Source organism: Bombina bombina, chromosome 1 (genome assembly GCF_027579735.1).
Source record: "Bombina bombina isolate aBomBom1 chromosome 1, aBomBom1.pri, whole genome shotgun sequence".
NCBI lineage: Eukaryota > Metazoa > Chordata > Amphibia > Anura > Bombinatoridae > Bombina > Bombina bombina.
In genome coordinates, this window is record NC_069499.1 from 245,264,882 (window position 1) to 245,286,541 (window position 21,660).

The 21,660-nt window shown below is 35.8% G+C and overlaps 1 protein-coding gene across 2 annotated transcripts in view; it reads right to left on the minus strand.

The window, feature by feature from the left end:
* PAK6 (p21 (RAC1) activated kinase 6) overlaps positions 1 to 21,660 on the minus strand; it is a 140,711-nt gene that overhangs the window by 107,550 nt on the left and 11,501 nt on the right. Inside the window, exon 1 of one of the 2 annotated variants that reach the window (XM_053697904.1) lies at positions 12,673 to 12,780. The exons of the other annotated variant lie outside the window; for it this stretch is intronic. The gene's annotated coding sequence lies outside the window, so the exon portion shown is untranslated. Of the gene's footprint in view, positions 1 to 12,672; positions 12,781 to 21,660 lie in introns of those variants that run through there. 2 annotated transcript variants of the gene reach the window in all.

Sequence of the window (21,660 nt, forward strand, 5' to 3'; positions counted from 1 at the left end):
GCTAACCGCATTGAGATCTAAACTGAGAAACGCAATACATATATTTTACATTCCTATGTTCTTCAAAAAAAAAAAAATATATATATATATATATATATATCATTAATCTCTCTTTCTCTCTGATACAGTTCATGTACACTAAACATCTAGAGGAATAGACATGCAGATATATTAAAAAAAAGATCATATATATTAAAAAAATAATTTATATATATATATATATATATAATTATTTTTTTTAATATATATATATATAATCTTTTTTTAATATATCTGCATGTCTATTCCTCTAGATGTTTATTGTACATGAACTGTATCAGAGAGAAAGAGAGATTAATGATATTATATATATATAAAATATATATGAACAAATGGCAGCACTCACTGGTCCGGTCCTTTTAAATGTGCAATTTATTTTGTGACGTTTCGGGGACCGTATCCCCTTCCTCAACGTCACAAAATAAATTGCACATTTAAAAGGACCAGTGAGTGCTGCCATTTGTTCATTTTTATTATTCAACTCCTGCATGCACCCTGGCAGATTGATCTAAGAAGTGAGAGTGCTCTCCAGTTTATATATATATATATATTATATATTATATATATATATATATATATATACACACATACATATATATATATATATATATATACACACACACACATATATACATATATATACACACACACACACATTCATATATACATATATACACACTTTTTTTTTTAAAGAATAAAAAGGACATTATCCTGTAAAGGAAGAACATTGGAATGTGAAATATGTACAGTAAATATACAGTAAAACACAAATACATCTGTACACACACACATATTTAGACATATATATGTATGTATCTCTATGTTAAAGCCCTTTGCCTGGCTTTTTCTTTTCTAACACCTCATAATCTAGCCCCTAATGTGTAAAAGACATAAGTATGGAGTACTTTGACATAACATATGTAAACTTAAAACTAAAATTATCAAAACAAATGATCATATTAGTTCTGTTCCATTTCTCAACTCATATTGAGTGAAGCTACCTCTCACTTCTCACAGATAATGTATCAATTGTGATAGAACATAACCTATGTGAACTTGACTAGGGGCATTATAAACATGTTCGTGCTTGTCCTATTCAGCCAGTCTATTCATATCATATGTCGAGCGAGGCTAACCCTCGCCTCTCGATCAGCCTACCAATATACAGTATATTGGTAGGCTGATCGAGTATTTGTTACCTCTTGATGATCTTGTTACTGGACCAATAAAATCAATTTGTATATCTGACCATAGCATTACCATCCCCCTTTTCTGCAATGGTGCTCTATGCGTTGGCGCAGTGGGTTGGTATATTATATACCTCGACCAATCCCTATCAGATTCGGTCAAAGGAGGAGTGGTGGCTCTTCCCCAATCTATTAAGTTTCCCGTCCTGATTGGTCTGATTCATCTGTCAATAGACCACCGTGTGTACTCTGTAATTATGATATGACCTGGTGTAAAGGTTTCTTGTTCCACCCAAGATCAACTCGGTAGCAAAATGATAATATAGTAATTATCCCTTCTATGTGAGCTCTTACTAATAAATAGTTCCTTTATCTTATGTAACCGATACATTTTGTGTAATGTACCGCTACCTACAATAGGTGATGTGGTGAATAAGGAAGATCTCATACATTTAAATAAAACAGTGTAATACATCATATACCAATGACTAAAATAATGTGAAATAGCTAATAAATAAATTAGTGATATAGTGATCTTATGATTGGTAAGTATAAATTTTAATGCATGCGTTTATGTTTCACTCGTGATCGCGATGTGAAAACTAGAAATCCTATTAATTCTACAAATCTTAATAAGAGCTTATGAATGGGACAAAATGAAATGTTACGTGTACTAAAAATTTACATTTACCTGGTAAAAATGGCACAAACACGACCTTCGTAGGGAACACTAAAATAACTGACAAATCTCACAAATAACACTTCACAGCTAGTTCATGTAAAACACTGCAGAATCTAGAACTTCATTAAAGGGACAGTCAACACCAAAATTGTTATTGTTTAGTAAGATAGATAACACCTTTATTAGCCATTCCCAAGCTTTTCACAACCAACATTATTATATTAATATACTTTTATACTTTATAGCATTTAAACCTCTAAATGTCTACCTATCTCTAAGCTACTACAGGCAGCCTCTTATCACATTATTATTATTATCATCATCATCAGGTATTTATAAAGCGCCAGCAGATTACGTAGCGCTATACAAGAAATAATGGAACATTACAGGGATGCATTAAATACACAAACAAGTACAATATTGGGGTACATTACAGTTGTAGGTGAAATAATTGAGTTATACAAAAGGAGAGGAATGCCCTGCCCTTGAGCACAATCAGTAGTAGTTCACTTTAAATACAAAGTGGCCTACAGGTAGAGAGGCTCTCAAGCTTACAATCTAAAGGAGAGGGAATGGACACAAAAGGTGAGGGAGAAGGGAAATATGTCTGATATAAAGGCAGTGTAAACAGAGTGAGTGAAGTGTGTGGTGAGTAAATGAGGGTTGGGAAAGTGTAACAGAATATGATAAAGTGTCAGTTCAGAGGCTGTGAGTGTGAAGTAGTGTCTCTATCCTGGATCATTAGTGACAGCTGCACCTAATTGCTGTTAGGTGTTTATATATTAAGGTAAAAACCAGGGTGGGAGGTGGAGGCAGGCTTGGCGGGCTAGTGCGTACAGAGAGTCTGTAGGATTGTTGTTGCAGTGAGGTCTTCAAATGTTTGTTTGCAGAAATGGATCTTTAAAATGTATGTTTGCAGAGAGTCTGTAGGATTGTTGTTCCACATGCTTTTTTTTTTATTAGCTTTTCACAACAGAAGACTGCTAGTTCATTGTGGCCATTTAGATAATATTGTGTTCTCTCCCGTGGAGTTGTGGCCAACACTGCACTAATTGGCTAAAATGCAAGTCAATAGATAATAAATAGCCATGTGATAAGGGGGCTGTCAAAAGAGGCTTAGATACAAGGTAATCAGAGGTAAAATGTATATTAAAGAGATACTAACCCCACATTTTTTTCTTTCATGATTCTGATAGAACATGCAATTTTAAGCAACTTTCTAATTTACTCCTATTATCAATTTTTCTTTGTTCTCATGTTATCTTGATTTGAAAAAGTAGTAATAAAAGGTTAGGAGCCGACCCATTTTTAGTTCAGCACCTTGGTAGGGCTTGCTGATTGGTTTGCTACATTTAGCCACAAATCAGCAAGTGCTACCCAGGTGCTGAACAAAAAATGGTCCGGCTCAAAAGCTTACAATACTGCTTTTTCAAATCAAGATAGCATGAGAACAAAGAAAAATTGATAATAGGAGTAAATTTGAAAGGTGATTAAAATCTCATGCTCTATCTGAATCATGAAAGAAAAAAATTGGGTTTAGTATCCCTTTAATATAACCATGTTAGCTGTGCAAAACTGGGGAATGGGTACTAAAAGGATTATCTATCTTTTTAAACAATAAAAGCTTTAGAGTTGACTGTCCCTCTTGTTTTCATATCACAATCATTTACACTTATACACGCCACACAAAGTTCACTTTATCACTAATAAATATATTGCTAATTTATTTTAGAGTCAATGGTATATGATCCATTACACTAATATATATTTCCTTTATCGTAAGTAACTGATACATTTAATAAAATAGCTAGAAATCACATAGAAGGGAAAATCACTAGGAGTTTGTGGAGTAGAACAGAACAAAATAATCATTTATTTTGTAATGTTTTGATCATTTTAGTTAGGTTTACATATGTTACGTCACAGTACTCTATACTTTTATGATGTCTTTTACACATTACGTATGATAATACTAATCGATGTGTCATTGATATCTGGTGTGAGACATTCAAGTAAGGAGATGACGTATATTTTCACTTGATGATTGGACAAAGATTTATATCATTTTTGTACGCCTGATGAAACGGCCGGAGGTTTAAGAAATGCATAGCAAATATTGCACATAGTGCATTTTATATAGTTTTAACCGTGTTATTAAAGTTTTTAACTTGTATTGTCTTAGGGTGACCATATTGTCGCTTTAAAAAGGGACACACATGAAAAATACATGTGTCAGGGATGTTTTCAGGGCTGTTTAAAGAAATGTTTTGTATAAGAACCCTGACCTATGTATTTTTCATGTGTGTCCCTTTTTAAAGCCGCAATATGGTCACCCTAATTGTCTATCACTTCGAGAGTTCGAATTCCTTTTCTGCTAGCAAAGCATTACTGTTTTGTGGCTACTTGTTTGAATCCTGTTACCGATGGAAAAAGGAACGCACAGTATCCTGCGGGGTGTGGTCAGTGAGCTGATGCACTGCAATACCCCAACCTGCTTCACAACAGAGTGCTGCAACTTTTGTGAGGAACCAAAGATTGGTAGGAGGCTTTACTAGTATTCTATATATTGCAGTGATACGCACAAAGAGACGCATTTTCTTTATTTGTTCAGGTTTGCAGTTGAGGATACTGAACCTTTATCACTGGGCACTTTGAGTTATATGGACTTGGGGTGGAAAACCAATGGTCTTTCCTCGACTTCTTACAGAACTTCCACATTTATGATACAATGTCATTGTCACAACTTTAATTTTTTTTTTTATGTTACGAATTTGAAAAATAAAAACATAACAACAATGTTTAGTTCTATGTAATAAAACAACTTGGCAGTACAATTATTTACGTTGCTCCTTTTTGTGTAATATAGCTTTGTGGATTTTCTAATTCTCAGCGCTAAAAAAGGTACACTGCAGATTTCTCAGGGCTAACCCTGCTACATATCTTTCCCTACCTGATTTTTAGTCAGCTGCAAAAACACTATATTAACAATATGTCTGTAGTTTGCCTTGTTGTTTGCAGACTCAAGTATGGATTGGTTCCTCCCAATAATGGGTGGAGTTTTATTACTGAAAACTAAGTGCAGAAAAAAAGATGTTAATTTGTTTAAAAAAAAAAAAAAAAAGTAGGCTTGACTAATATGTTATTCTATAGCAAGATGGCAAACCATGTAATTACAAGTTGGTTACTTACTGTCCATTTCACAACAGAAGAAACTTCTTTACAAAAATAATCTAATGAAATAAGGAAGTTTATTTTTCCTTTAATATATTCTGACTCACTATATAAAAAAATAATTAAAAAGTGTTTAATTTATTAGATTATTATTCTGATATGCAGAATATGGCATTTTTAAAACACATTTCACATAATAATTGTTTAGGTTTGAAACTATTGAGGTGCATGTGAATGCTGCTTTGGGTACGGAGGGGAAACCATTCATACATGGCTGTGTAGGGCAAGTGTTGGTGTCAGTTTGACTGATGTGATGGAGGAGAAAGGAAATCCTGTATGTTACACCCTGGAAATACTTTGCCTTAGGCTCTCCCATGTATGATACCATATAAAGAGATGGTGTGAGTTTATGTCTAAGGGTTAGTAGCTTAACTAATTAAACTGTATTGCTTCCCCCTCTACACAGAATAGTTGGAAAATTATCAAATAAATATCAAAATATAAAAGACTTGCCAAAAATTGGGAAAACGCTTTGCTAGTTAGATGTTCATTTGAAACCGCAGATCAGATTCATAGTCCCTGCAGGTTCCATTATGTTAGCAAATTGTCCAAGTGAGGCCTCAGATCTGATATGTGGCTTCTGCCAGCTATATAGCTATTTTAGATCCCAGATTAGGTGCTTGGACCTTTTTAAGCAGCCGATGCCAAAGTGTTTTTTTATTTTTTGTTGTTTTTCTTTTACATTTCACAGTGCATGAACATCAGTTTTCTGAAATATAAATTGTAATGCATGTTAAAATAACCTCTTTTAGAAGTAGAAATAAATTACTTTAACCCCTTGCGCCATATGGAAATAGATACTATGTCACACGGGAGGCTATCTAAGCTACAGAAAATATTTTTACTGGGAGAATGTGAGGGATGGGTCCACTACACTATGGCAAAATTGATTATTAGAGGTTTGAGGGGGGGGGGGGGGTCAGGTTGCTACACTACAGAAAACATTTTTTGCATTTATAAAGAAATATATTTTTTTAATAATGTACTGGGTACTGGCAGACAGCTGCCAGTACCTAAGGTGGCAGAGAACTTTTGAAGGGGGAGGGTTAGAGAGCTGTTTGGGTGCTCAGCTGAAAATAGTAGCCTTCTAATTAACGAAAAGCAATGTCAAAGCCATGCATGTCTGCTATTTCTGAACAAAGGGGATCGATAGAAGCTTTTGTGGTTATGACTGATTCAATGATCGCATTTGGCAGCCAAATGGTGGCATGAAGTATACCAAAATGGGCCTAGGTGAATACATTGGGTTGTCTGTGTATGTATGTATATATATATATATATATATATATATATATATATATATATATATATATATATATATATATATATATATATATATATATATATATATATATATATATATATATATATATATATATATATATACATATACACACACATACATATACACATACACACACACACATACATATATATATATATATAAAAATACATACAAACACTCAGCTTAAAAGCAAAAATGGAAGGGTTAGTTACCGCATCTGACCAAATCGGTCAAGCCTAGGTACCTAGTCAAGGTCCCTTCAACAGCCACACAATGCTCTCTGTGTGTTTTATTTTTTGTTGTAATTTTCCCTATGGGCCTGGCACCCAGGCCTGTCTCTAAACCAGCCACACAATGCTCTCTATGTGTTGTATTAATTTTTGTTGTAATTTTCCCTATGGGCCTTGCACCCAGGCCTGTCTGGGGTTAACTGCCTGTCACTCTGGGGACAGCACAGCTTCCTATGAGTTCCAGTGAGCACCCAGGGCTGAGCATGTTGCAGGGTCATGGGATGTGTACCCAGTCCAGTCTGAGAGTGAAGTCCCCTTCCGTGGTTTGTGTGTATATATATATATATATATATATATATATATATATATATATATATATATATATATATATATATATATATATATATATATATATATATATAAATATATAAATACACCCCACCACCAACTTTGTTGTTTTAGTTATCATCCATATTTAATTTTTTTGTCTCTTTATTACAATACAAACAGAAAATACGTACACAAAATATATTAAATTTTTTTTTTTTTTTTAATTTCAGAACAAATTGCTTCTTCTGGCCGAAGTCATTATTTAGTGTGACCTCCCTTGGCACTAAGCACATCTTTAATTCTTTTGGGGAGACTGTACTGAAGTAATCCTGAAGGCTTCTTTCAGCACTTCTTTAGATTTAGGTTGTCTTATTTCTCTCTCTGTTCAGGTGATCCCATACTACCTCTATAATATTCAGGTCTGGACTCTGTGGAGGCCAGTCCATGACTGTCAGTGTTTTATCAACTGTTTTTATCTCCAAATATGATTTAATTGCATTAGCAGTGTGCTTGTTATCGTTACCATGCTGAAAAATAAAACCCTTCCCAATCAGGTACTTTCCAGATGGAATGGCATGATGAATTAAAACCTGTCTGTATATTTCAGCATTCATGATCCCATCAATTCTGACAATATCACCAACACCACTGGCAGAAATGCAGCCCCAAACAAGGACAGACGCTCCACCATATTTCACTGAAGGCCGCAAGCACTCATTTTTTCATCTCTCTCCAACTTTCCTTCTCATATATTGTCGACAATTGGACCCAAAAATTTTAAACTTTGATTTATCACGCCATAATACTCTTCCACTGAACTTCATTCCAATCTTCATTCCTGAAAAAGGTTGTTCGGACTGTTGAAGGGTCAACTTGGCATCCCGATGAAGCTGCCAGATACTGAACCAGGTACTTGCTGGACTTCTTCCGGTCTCTCAAAGAAGAAACTCTAAGAAACTTATCAGGTTATGAAAGTTTTCTTGGCCTTCCAGTCAGTCATTTTTTTGTCCTCGACCTCTCCTGATTCTTCAAATGTATTTATAACAGCTTGAATACCACATCTTGAGTATCCAGTTTGTTTGCCGATTTCCCTTTGAGAGTTAATGTCCCTTTTAATTACAACATACTTTGTAGTGTGTGATAAAGGGCAAGTTGTGAATGTAACATTATACATTTTGAGATAATATAATTTTTTTAAATCAATTAGATGTATTTTGAAACAAGTAATCCTATTTTGACATTGATGCAACACATCTTTGTTACATTTTGAAACAAACAATAGTCCTACTTGTGTGATTTGATCTGTGGGTTAAGAAAACTGTTTTTTCTCTTGAGCATAACTGTTTTATTAGAATCATAAATAATTGTTTGGGACCTACTCCATGAATAGTATTTATTTACTGGTCGTGCTCACTTAATTTTTTTATTAACAATTCCTCACAACATTCAGTTTCAATATAGGAAAAAACGTTCAGGTTGTGGTAGGTGAGAGACAGAGTACAAACATAAACAATACATTTAAAGAACAATCTAGTGTAAATTTAAAATGCTGTTAAATTAGAGCATTTTTATCATTAAACAAACTTTACTTCTGTTATAATGTGTTTAACCCATGTAATTGCAAAATGCACCTGCTTAAAAGGGACACTGAACCCAATTTTTTTCTTTTGTGATTCAGATAGAGAATGACATTTTAAGCAACTTTCTAATTTACTCCTATTGTCAAATTTTCTTCATTCTCTCGATATCTTTATTTGAAATGCAAGAATGTAAGTTTAGATGAAGGCCCATTTTTGGTGAACAACCTGGGTTGTTTTTGCTTTCCAGAGTTCTGAACCAAAAAAAAAAAGGCTTAGTTGCCTTCTTTTTCAAATAAAGATAACAAGTAAACGAAGAAAAATTGATAAAAAGGAGTAAATTAGAAAGTTGCTTAAAATTGCATGCTCTATCTGAACCATGAAAGAAAAAAATTTGGGTTCAGTGTCCCTTTAACTAATTTAGAATTAAGTGTGAAAGGCAAAAAAAAAAAAAGTGCCAATGCTTATTACGCTCTCAAAATGAAAGTTGCAGTAGTCCCCATAGAAAGCAACAAAATAGCTCCCCATTTACATACATCCGATTCTGTAGATACAAAGGAATCATTCCAAAAGAGTGATAGCAAAACAGACATTATGGGGTCGATTTATCAAGGTGCGCCCCTGTCCACCGCAGCTCACCTCTGGCGGGCTAAATTCTGCTGCCTTAATTTAGCATTGAACACGAGCGCTATTTTGTGCTCGCATGCAATCCTGCCCGTGCACAGTCATTCACACATGGGCAGGATCTGTCAATCTCCCCGGTCGGATGAGACTGGGGAGATTGAAATTCACCACCTAAGAGGTGGCGAAAGGTTAGGGAAGCAGTGGTCTGATGACCACTGCTTGTTAAATATGAACTGTAGATTCTCTTGAGAACCTGCAGCCGTAGCGGGGGGGGGGGGGAGCGTTTGATAAATCAACCCCCTTTTTCTCAGTGCAGTTTTATATGGTAGGCAAACTACTAAATTAAACAAAAAGTATAAACATATGACATTTTCAGCTGAGCTGCTATAAGGCAGGGTCTGATATTGACGGTGCAAATGCGATTTACAAAAAAACAACATACACTGCAGTAAAATTATTTGCACCTGGCTCATTCAAGCTAAGGCCTGGGGGAGGGCAACAATTGGACCCTCCAAGGCACTTTTATTTTATCTTCTTCCAAAATCTCCACACCCCATGTCTCTATAACTGTTGATAACTCCATCATTACCCCAACCTCACATGCCCAATGTCTTGGGGGTCACACTTGACTCAGAACTTTCTTTCACTCCTCACATTCAGTCCTTGGCTAAAGCCTGCCACTTCCACCTTAAAAACAAACATCGCTAAAATCAGACATTTCCTTACACAAGACACAACTAAGATTTTAATCCACTCTCTCATTCTTTCCCGCCTTGATTACTGCAACTCGGTCCTCTCTGGTCTCCCCACCTGCCACCTAGCTCCTTTACAATCCATAATGAATGCCTCTGCCAGGCTCATCTTCCTTACACGTTGCTCTTCATCTGCTGCACCTCTCTGCCAATCCCTTCACTGGCTTCCTCTTGACTCCAGGATTAAACACAAAATTCTCACTCTGATTTATAAAGCCCTCAATTGCATTGCTCCCCCCTACATCTCAGACCTTGTCTCCAGATACTCTCCCGCCCGACCCCTTCGCTCCGCTCATGAGCTCCTACTCTCCTCCTCTGTTACCTCCTCACATTCCCGTTTACAAGATTTCTCCAGACTGGCTCCCATCTTATGGAACTCTCTGCCTCGCTCCACAAGACTCTCCCCTAGTTTTAAAAGCTTCAAGTGCTCCCTGAAGACTCTACTATTCAGGGACGGTTACAACCTACACTAACCTTCCTATCTCCACTGCTAACCCCTAAAACCCCATAGCATGTAAGTCTATCAGCCCAGCTGTTTGTAGTTCACCTTCATAACAGCCGACTACAACAGTGCAACTCTCGATAGGGCCCTCTACCCATTTGATCCCTGTAATTGTTTTTATATACCACCTATGTTCATAGTGCTGCGGAACCTGTAAGCGCTCTACAAATACCGGATAATAATAATAATAATCATAACTTCAATGAACAATGTGTTGGAAAAAGGGATGTATTGTTTATTAATTTAATCTGATCTTATAAAACAGACATTTATGACAAAGTAACAAATGTGTACTGACTGGAAATGTAGAAAGTGCAAATCTGTATATAAGCCTTACTGAACCTGTACAATACAAACAGTACACCAGTGGATCATGTACCATGCAGTAGCCAAACGCAGTGTCTCTTAGCTAGCTTAGGTATTGCTTATTTGAAAGTTTATCAGTTTGCAGAATATCTATAATCTGCTTTTCAGCTATTATAAAAAGTAACAATCACTCTGGTTTTCCCTTTTATCTAAATCCCCGCTCCAAGGAGAGACCCCATGAACTAAATATCCCCCTCAGTGACCTGGTCACAGCTACAGGCCTTTCCTATCTGCTCCCTCAGCTTTTGTCTGTATGGTATATCAAGGACTATATACACTCAGTCACTGTCACCCTATCTTTGACAGATAACACATGTTCAAGTCACATATCACTTTATGATGCACAACAGATTTTGCTGACAGCCAGTATATGTAAAGTGCATACTGAGCACAATTCATTCATCAGGCTTCACTGCAATCACAAAATTATTTAAAAATAATGGAAGCAAAATTGCCAACTTTAAAAAGATGCAGATCTCCGTCCTGTTTACATACATTATTGTGCTATAACAATAGGAGTCACAATATGAATCTTGCAGAACAATAATTACCTAAGTAATAAGAATAATGCTTGCTTGATTTCACCAACATTATGTTACATAAAACAAATGTCACATTTTATAAAATTAGTTTATGGTTTATAATTCAGCTGAGATCTTTACATAATCACCCTTAGCAAGCACTGACAACTAAGGAACTGATTAACAAAACAACAACTTGTTACTGAACTAAGGTTTATTGATAACAGTGGAACGAACTGCCCTTTCTTTCTTACTGAGAATACTCACAGAGAAGGGATGTGCATATAGTTGTCAGATACTTTGACACATTGTGTAGAAGTTAGAAGGTTGTGAAAGCAAAACCCAGTTGCCCCAGTCTTAGGCTACAGCTGGGTTCAAGTCAGGGCACTAAATTCAACATGGTTTAAAGTTATTGCTCTGCTTTAATATATTTTTTATAGGACATAATTAGTATGATGGGGCATTTAATGTATGTAAATATGCTCCATGTGCTTCACTGAAACAGCAACAGCTTTTACTAGAATCTAATACAATTGAATTGCAAAAAAATGCTTCCATTCAGATGTGATAGATAGATATTACTATAGTTTACTAGTCAGTAGTTGAAGAAAGAAATGCTATAATGTGTTAGATGCAGGTGATAGTGCAAAAGTAAAAAGCTCTGTTTAACCCCTGCAAAAGATGTAAAATACATAGTTAAAATCAACCACAGAGTGGCAATACACTACTAGGACCTAGCAAAACAAATCTGGTGGGCCAATGACTAGAGGCACACGTGCATTGCCGTTAATCACCAGCTAGCTAACAGTAGTGCATAGTTGCTCACTAAGCCTACCTAGCTATGCATTTCAACAAAAAAAAAGATACCAACAGAACACAGCAAATGTTATAACAGAAGCAAATTTAAAAAAAAAAAAGTCTCCTAAAATTGCATACTCTATTTGAATCATGAAATTGAAAAGCTAAATATTTAAAGGGACATGAAATTTAAGTCAACACCACAACAATGTCTACAGCTATTGACAAGTAGCCATATCTCACCCAAGATCAGACATCCCTGTCTCTGAAAGATCAGCCCCCCACACCACTGTTTTCCCACTCAGCAGTTGCAACTTAGCAGTATTTTGCACACCATGTTCAGCCTTATACCCATCATAAACAGTTTTTCACTACCTTATTCTAATCTCCCATAACACCCCTGCTTGGTACAGAAATCTAACATCCCCAGAGTGCATCTCATAAACTGAATGGTTTGATTACTGAATAAAAAGTGAGGCAGTGACAAAATACCCAGGCAGCTATTCTTAAATAATAAAGATATTAGTGTCAGTAAGAAATCCTCTTACCCCAGGTGAGCAGTGGCAGGACCTGATCCCTCACATGTTATAGCCGCTGCCTGACAAGCAAGACTGAGGAAGAGAGAGCGCGCAGGAGCGCGGGGCGGGGAAGACAACCCTGACATGTTTGCACAATGAGCTTTTTTCACCTCTTCAGGAGTTTGATTACAGGGTGGAGCAGCCATGACACAGGTATGAGATTTGTTGTCAGAGGGAGGTTGGAACAATGACCCCAAGCAACGTCTGAGAAAGCGAAGCAAAAAGCATTTCTCTCTACTGAAAACTACTGCTCTTTTTCTACATCAAATTCTACTAACTGCAGTAAAACCCTTAAAGGAGACATTGTACTCAAAACATTTCTGTCATTCATATAAAATAGCAGCATTTAAAAACATTTTTTTTTAACATTTATTTTTCCATGAAAAATGCAAAGTAAAAGCTGTTTAAAATGGAACCCAATACTGCAGTATCATGTGTGCTCCTTACTAAATGCTCATTGTCTGTTAATTACTTCCTGCTAATGACCATTAACTGAAGGTTACAAATGCTGATTATACCCATCAGCCAAAGAGGGACATTCTAGTGCAATATTAGAGTAGGTCATCTGTACATTAGTGAACTCTGCTTACTATGCTTAACTCGCTCAAATGGGTTAAACACATAGGTAGTGTCCGTCTTGGGAGCTGCAAGCCTTACACTCCTGAGCAGGACACTGCCCCTTCTGATTGGCTCACCAGCCATGTCTTGCTTGGGATCTCCAGGACTTGTGGCTCACAAGCAGAAATCTATCTATGTGTAGACTAGATTGCAAGTGGAGCACAATTGCAAAGAATAACGCATAATCAAATATTGCAAAAGGTGTGTATTATTTTTAGGGCTCCTAAATAGATAGTGCAGAGAGCATCATTAGTGTGCTTATTGCACACTTATAATGAAGTGGTGAGGCAATTTTCATATAACTACATGTAATAGACACTTCTATAAAGAAGAATATGCACAGATACTGATCTAAAAATACAGTATAAAACATTTAAAAAACGTACTTAGAAGCTCCCAGTTTAGTACTGTTGATGAGGTTAGACTGAGACACCCAGTGAGAGGGGCTGGGAAAGCAGGAATTGCAGACACCCCCTCTTCCCCCATATGAAAAGTCCATTTAGACAAACAAGAGCAGCTGGATTCTGTAGACCTGGGCCTACATCTGACACTTTGGGGCTTGGTTAGGAGTCTTAAAATCAGCACAATGTTATTAAAAAATAAGCAAAACTATAAATAGTTACTAAACATTCCCAGATGGACTATATAAATGGATAATCTACAAAACATGTATACAAAGAGAAATCAAGTGTACAATATCCTTTTAAAGGGACATAAAACAGTGTGAACTAACATGTTTCTAAACATATAATGCAGCCAAAGCTTTAACCCCCCATTTACCCCTTTAATTCAGGCATAATTTTGTTTGCAGCTTCCCCAGGGCATTTTCATGGCAATAGCTTCTGCAGAATGCACTCGTGCACATGCGGAATAGGGGGCAGAGTCACATGACACCTGAATGGAGCAGTGCACAGTATAATGCAGAAGCTTTCACAAAGCATATGAGATTTTCCCCATGGAATCGAGCTAGCCTCTTGGCAACAAACAACAACAGTACCTCCCTGGAATAATATTTGAATCATACAAAATACTCTTGAGCAGAACATGCATAAGGCAATAATATTAACTTTATATGACACCAAATATACAAAGATACAGTACATCACCTGACTTCAATATTGCCCAAGCTTTAGAAAACAATTTGTAGTGATATAGAGAGATACATTTGCATTTATATTAATTTGTTTATTGTTGTGTATTGGATATATATATATATATATATATATATATATATATATATAGTATACAAATGTTGTCATATACTTTTTTTTACAAAAAAAACACAAATATCCTTTTGTCAGTAGGTAGTAAATAGCATGGCTCTCCCAAATAATAAAAATAGCAAGAGAACGAAGAAAATTTAATAGGAGTAAATAGAAAGTTGCTTAAAACTGCATGCTCTATCTGAATCACGAAAAATGTGGGTTCAGTGTCCCTTTAAAAGGGACAGTATACACTCATTTTCATATAACTGCATGTAATAGACACTACTATAAAGAATAAGATGCACAGATACTGATATAAAAATCCAGTATAAAACTGTTTAAAAACTTACTTAGAAGCTCTCAGTTTAGCTCTGTTGAAAAGGTATTTGGAAAGCCCAATGCAAGTGGGAAATAAGACACTCCCCCCTCCCCCTTCTTTTGCATATGAAAAGACCCTTTACACACAAACAGGAGAAGGTAGCTGACAGTATTCACATAAAACTTTGGGGCTTGGTTAGGGGTCTGGAAATCAGAGCAATGTTATTTAAAAATAAGCAAAACTATACATTTAAAAAAAACAAAAAAACTTTATGAGCTATATAAATAGATCATCTACAAAGCATTTATGCAAAGAAAAAATGAGTGTATAATGTCCCTTTAAGCTATATTGAGATTTACTCATTTGGAAATAAGCCATATTTCTTTTCTTTAAAGTAAGGTGGATTAAAAAATAATAATAATAAAGCTTAATATTTAAAAATATTATAAGAGGCCAAAAGTATTTTAGTAACTTAGATTTCAAAAACGACAGATTTTTTATATTTTCTAAATATCTGTAAAAATAATGATCAGGAAGAAAATCCAGTCCAATCTATGACATTTTTGTAAGTAGGAAAAGTTGAAATATTTTTTTAAACCATAAAAAGTTAGTGTTTAATTGTATATGCTCAAACGGTCACACAATCTGTGCTTCCTATACTATCTACCTGTTATAAATTACAGTTTCCCACACAGATGAGCCACCCACCTCTGATCTATTGTAGTCTGAATCCTGAGACAAAAAGATACAGGTAAGAACAATATATTCCCGAAGGAGGAAGACACTGATACTGAGTGACAGGTGCAGACTTAGGAGCAAGTAATAGAGGGTTTAGGTGTCTACAGGTGAGGGAGTCAGGACATTGTGAGGTCATCTAAGGAAGTAATGATGTGGCAAAAAATGATGTTACTGCAGTCAAAATAAGTTCCAGACAAACTAATTTATATATAAATTTGCACTGACTCAGCTGGACTGTTAAATGCTGGCTAAAAGATACATGCGACTTGTGCTCGGAAGGATACCTGCACAAAATGCAGGACAGTTAGGAGATTATAGAGATATATAGATATATAGATATATAGATATATAGATATATATATATATATATCACTCTATAGCAAAAACATTTACACCTAAAAAAAAAGATGCATGTTTGTTTATATAGCTTGCATGCAATTTTAAGAGACTTTCCAAATTACTTCCATAATCATATTTTGCACAGGCTTTTTATATATGCACTTTCTGCTTAAAGGGACACTGTACCCAAAATATTTCTTTCGTGATTCAGATTGAGCATGAAATTTTAAGCAACTTTCTAATGTACTCCTATTATCAAATTTTCTTCATTCTCTTGGTATCTTTATTTGAAATGCAAGAATGTAAGTTTAGATGCCGGCCCATTTTTGGTGAACAACCTGGGTTGTTCTTGCTGATTGGTGGATAAATTCATCCACCAATAAAAAAGTGCTGTCCAGAGTACTGAAACAAAAAAAAAGCTTAGATGCCTTCTTTTTCAAATAATGATAGCAAGAGAACAAAGAAAAATTGATAATAGGAGTAAATTAGAAAGTTGCTTAAAATTGCATGCTCTTTCTGAATTACAAAATAAAAATTTTGGGTACAGTGTCCCTTTAACAAGGTCCTACTGAGCATAAGCAAAAGTTCACAGTGTAAGATGGCTGTCACATGATACAGGGAATGGCAAATGGGTAAACAAATAATACATTTGTCAGAAGAAAAATCTTTTTTTTTTTTTTTTTTTTTTTTTTATATCTTTTTATTTATATCCAAAAAACAAAAAAGAAACAAATACATCAAAAAAGAAAAAGGAAGAAGACAGACAATACTCAACACATAAAACAAATTACATAGAGCAAATTTCCCCAAAATAGCAACAAATTTAAATCAAACCAGTCAGAAGAAAAATCTAATGCTTTTGTAAAGTTTAGAGTAAGTGCTATTGCATTTTCTTTTTATTATGCACTTATTACCTTTCCAATTCTATTGTAAAACAAACAACAACAACAACAACTGTTCAATTGAGTTCTATTATGCAATTTTTCTTCATTCTCTTGGTATCCTTTTTTGAGAATAGGCTCAGGAGCAACAATGCACTACTGGGAGATAGCAGCAGCAAATATTTGTCTCTTTTTAGTAGCTCACCTGATGTCTCCCAGGAGTGCATTGCGGCTTCTTCAGCAAAAAGGATACTAAGAGAACAAAGCACAATTTGATCATATAAGTCAATTGGAAGATTGTATGCTCTATCTGAAACAAAGAAAACATTTTGGGTTTCATATATATCCCTTTCAAGCTGTTTTTTTTTTACCTCTATGTACCAGAGGTTGATTGACTTTTCTACTTTACTGCAGGACCTCAGATAAAATAGGGCACTTAATGTGTTTTTCTGTAAATGTTAATATTTACATATGTTATTAACCAAACTGCTTTAAGGTTTTATTGAAACATGCAGAATGTTCCCCTAGGATTTTTTGTGGATTTTTTTTCCTTGAAGCACATACACTCCCTTAGCTTAGTGAAACAGAAGAATTAGATTGGCTAAGAATCCTAAACAGAGTGTACAAACTAGTTGATGATTGGTTACTATGCAAGTACAAGCTGACAATTACTAATTGCTGATCTCACGTGTGCTCATTTACATAGGATATTCCAGTCCTGTGAATCAGCAGAACACAAAGGAATCCGGTATTAGCCCAGAATGAGAACCTACTGTGACTGTGTTAATTGCTGACTCAAGGAGAACGTGCTTTTATAGTGAGTCCCAGGGATCTGGGATTCTGTGAGACCGGTTCTTCCTGTTTTGCGCGTTTCACAAAGTTTTAAATTATAATAAATCCGAAAAGGAAGTGTGCAAGAGCTGGGTTTTTTTTTTTAATAAAAAGGGAACAGATTATATTCTCAGATTCTTAAGAGCATGTCATTTTGTCAATAGCAAGTACAACCCTGCAAGTCTGTGTGTTTAACATTTGGAAATGTGTTAAACACATAGTTAAACTAAAACAGAGGAGCTGAATGCGCCATTGCTGTTGCTGGTTGGTTCAGCAGCAGTTTCCATTTGGGATCAGCAGGTAGCTCCCGAACGGTGTTTAACCTATGTGTGTAACCCCTTAGGGGGTAACATAGTAGATGAGGTTGAAAAAAGACCGAAGTCCATCGAGTTCAACCTATACAAATCTAAATATATACAAAAAGCTCCAGTTAAGATTAAATAACTAATAATAATTTGAGTTCCACAATTTTAATGCTCTTACAGTGAAAAAACGTTTCCTCCAACCTTAAATTGTGACCTCAGGGCCACAAACAATTTTCTTGGAATAAACAGAGCTTCTGCCATCTCTATATATGGGCCTTGAATATATTTATATAAAGTTATCATGTCACCTCTTATGCGCCTTTTTTCTAAAGAAAACAGACCCAGTTTGGTTAGCCTCTCCTCATAGGTTAAATTTTTATTGTTTTAAAAGATAGATAATCCCTTTATTACCCATTTCCCAGTTTTGCATAACTAACACATTTATAATAATATACTTTTAACCTCTGTGATTATCTTGTATCTAAGCCTCTGCAAACTGCCCCTTTTTTCAGTTCTTTTGATAGACTTGCAGTCTAGCCAATCAGTGCCTGCTCCCAGATAACTTCTCGTGCACGAGCACAGTGTTATCTATATGAAATACGTGAACCAACACCCTCTAGTGGTGAAAAACTGTTAAAATGAAATCTGAAAGAGGTGGGCTTCAAGGTCTAAGAAATTAGCATATGAACCTCCTAGGTTAAGCTTTCAACTAAGAATACCAAGAGAACAAAGCAAAATTGGTGATAAAAGTAAATTGGAAAATTGTTTAAAATTGCATGCTCTATCTGAATCATGAAAGTTTATTTTGGCCTAGACTGTCCCTTTAATACATGCTAGTTTCTTATTAGCCTTTGAAGCTGCTGCCCTGCATTGTGCACCCATCTTTAGCTTGTTATCTATTACTTCCCCCAAATCCCTTTCCTCCTGTGTTTGGCTAAGTCTTGTCCCATTTAAATAATATGTTGCCTGCTTATTTTTACTTCCAAAATGTAGAACCTTGCATTTTCCCGTATTAAATCTCATTTTCCATTTACCTGCCCATACTTCTAATTTTTGCAGGTCCCTTTGTAACGAAAGTTCATCCTGCTCTGACCTAATGACCCACATTTATCGGGTTCAATAGTGATACATTTACATTATCTTACAAACTACATCATGTAATCTTTTCACTATAATGTCCCTTTAAGTGATATGAAAGTCATTTGCTAGGTATATGTATATGAAATATCAGGAAATAACCACTGCATTGCAAAATATCTATTTTAAAGGGACATGAAACAAAAAAACAAACAAAAATAAAATTCTTTCATGTTTCAGATAGAGCACAGGTGAAATAATCAGCTGATTAGTAACCATGGTTATTTTACCTGCTCTCATCCAAGATAATCCTGACAATCTGGCCTGTTGGGGAGGCCTGAGGACAAGTTTGAAAAATCAGTGAGATAGAGCATAACATTTTAAAACACCTTTCCAATTTACTTCTATTCTCAAATTTGCTTCATTCTCTTAGAGCATTACTGCTCCTTCACCAGCTTGTACCCAATAGTGTATTATAATATACTTATTCAATTTTCAACAACGGCTACCAAAAGAACAAAGTACATTTGAAAATTGAAGTGAATTTAAAAGGGTCTTAAAATTGCATGCTCTAGCAGATTTATGCAAGTTTATTATTGACTTTCCAATATCTCCAGAAAGGACATTTGCAAGGAAAACTATGACAAAGATTAGCTTTAGCCTAGTGCAGTGTCCTAGTAGATTATTGTCATTTTCTGTTGTTGTAAGGTTTTGCAAATGAAGAGCAGTCCAGGGAGTTAAATTCAACACAGATGTAGATGACATTGTGCTGTGATCTATGCACATCGATGAGTAGAATGTTGCAGGGTGATTTAAATATCACTATTCTTAAGAGGGAAATAAAAACAGTTTTAAAGGGACATTAAACCCAGAATTTTTCTTTCATGATTCATATATAAAATACAATTTTTAAAGAACTTTCCAATTTACATCTATTATCAAATGTGCTTTGTTCTTGTGTTATCCTTTGTTGAAGAAATACCTAGATAGGTAGCATGCACATGACAGGAATTAGTGCTGCCCTCTCGTGCATGTGCACATTCCTGAGCTTACATCCCTGCTTTTCAAAAAAAGGATACCAAGAAAACAAAGAAAATTTGATAATAGAAGTAAATTGGAAAGATGTTTCAAATTGTATGTTATATCTCAATCCTGAAAGAAAAATGTTGGGTTTTATGTACACAAATAAAATGGCTAAGAGTGGCCCTTTTTAACAAACTGGTAATGCAAACTTATTTAGTAACATGCTACAGATATGATGGAGGGACTTGGAGAGGTCCAGAAAAACCATACATTTCCAAAGGTAAGCAAAAGCCGTCAACAAACATAACACTAAAGTCAGAACTTATTTCATGATTCAGAGCAAGCAGTTTTAAAAACATTCCCGTTTACTACCATGATCACATTTTTCAGGGTCTTTTAACCCCTTAATGACAACTGACGTACCAGGTACGTCATGCATTAACAAGCAGTTAATGACAATGGACGTACCTGGTACGTCAGTTGTCTAACAGAGTGCTGGAAGTGATCACAGTGATGGTGCCTTTGTCCGGTGGGAGGAGGGAGCGTGTGCGCGCGCGTGCACGTGCACGGGTGTGTGCGTGCACGTGCACATGCGCGCATTAGCCACACTGACACCAATGAAAAAGGAAGGGGGAAAAAAGGGTTTTTTTTTTACATTTAAAAGGATCTGGGAGGGGGAGGGGGTGGGGGTATTGTGGGGGGGGCTGCTACACTACAGAAATAATTAAACATACAAATAAAAGTTATAAATAAAATTAAAATAGTTTGGTTTGTGGGGCCAAACTGGGTACTGGCAGACAGCTGCCAGTACCCAAGATGGCGGTAATTAGGTAGGGGAGAGGGTTAGAGAGCTGGAGGGGGGGATCAGGGAGGTTGGTGCTAAGGCAGGGGGTCCATCACAACTAAAATATTTTATAATTTTTATTTAAAAAAAAAAAAAAAACCTCTTTTATTTAGTACTGGCAGACTTTCTGCCAGTACTTAAGATGGCGGTAACAATTGTGGGGTGGGGGAGGGAAGAGAGCTGTTTGGGAGGGATCAGGGGGTGGGATGTGTCAGGTGGGAGGCTGATCTCTAAAATTAACCCTGCAAGCTCCCTACAAACTACCTAATTTAACCCCTTCACTGCTGGGCATAATTCACGTGTGGTGCGCAGCAGCATTTAGCGGCCTTCTAATTACCAAAAAGCAACGCCAAAGCCATATAAATCTGCTATTTCTGAACAAAGGGGATCCCAGAGAAGCTTTTACAACAATTTCTGCCATAATAGCACAAGCTGTTTGTAAATAATTTCAGTGAGAAACCTAAAATTGTGAAAAATATAAAGTTTTTTTTTTTTTATTTGCTCGCATTTGGCGGTGAAATGGTGGCATAAAATATACCAAAATGGGCCTAGATCAATACTTGGGGTTGTCTACTACACTACACTAAAGCTAAAATTAACCCTACAAGCTCCCTACAAGCTCCCTAATTAACCCCTTCACTCCTGGGCATAAAACATGTGTGGTGCGCAGCGGCATTAAGCGGCCTTCTAATGACCAAAAAGCAACCACAAAGCCATATGTCTGTTATTTCTGAAAAAGGGGATCCCAGAGAAGCATTTACAACCATTTGTGCCATAA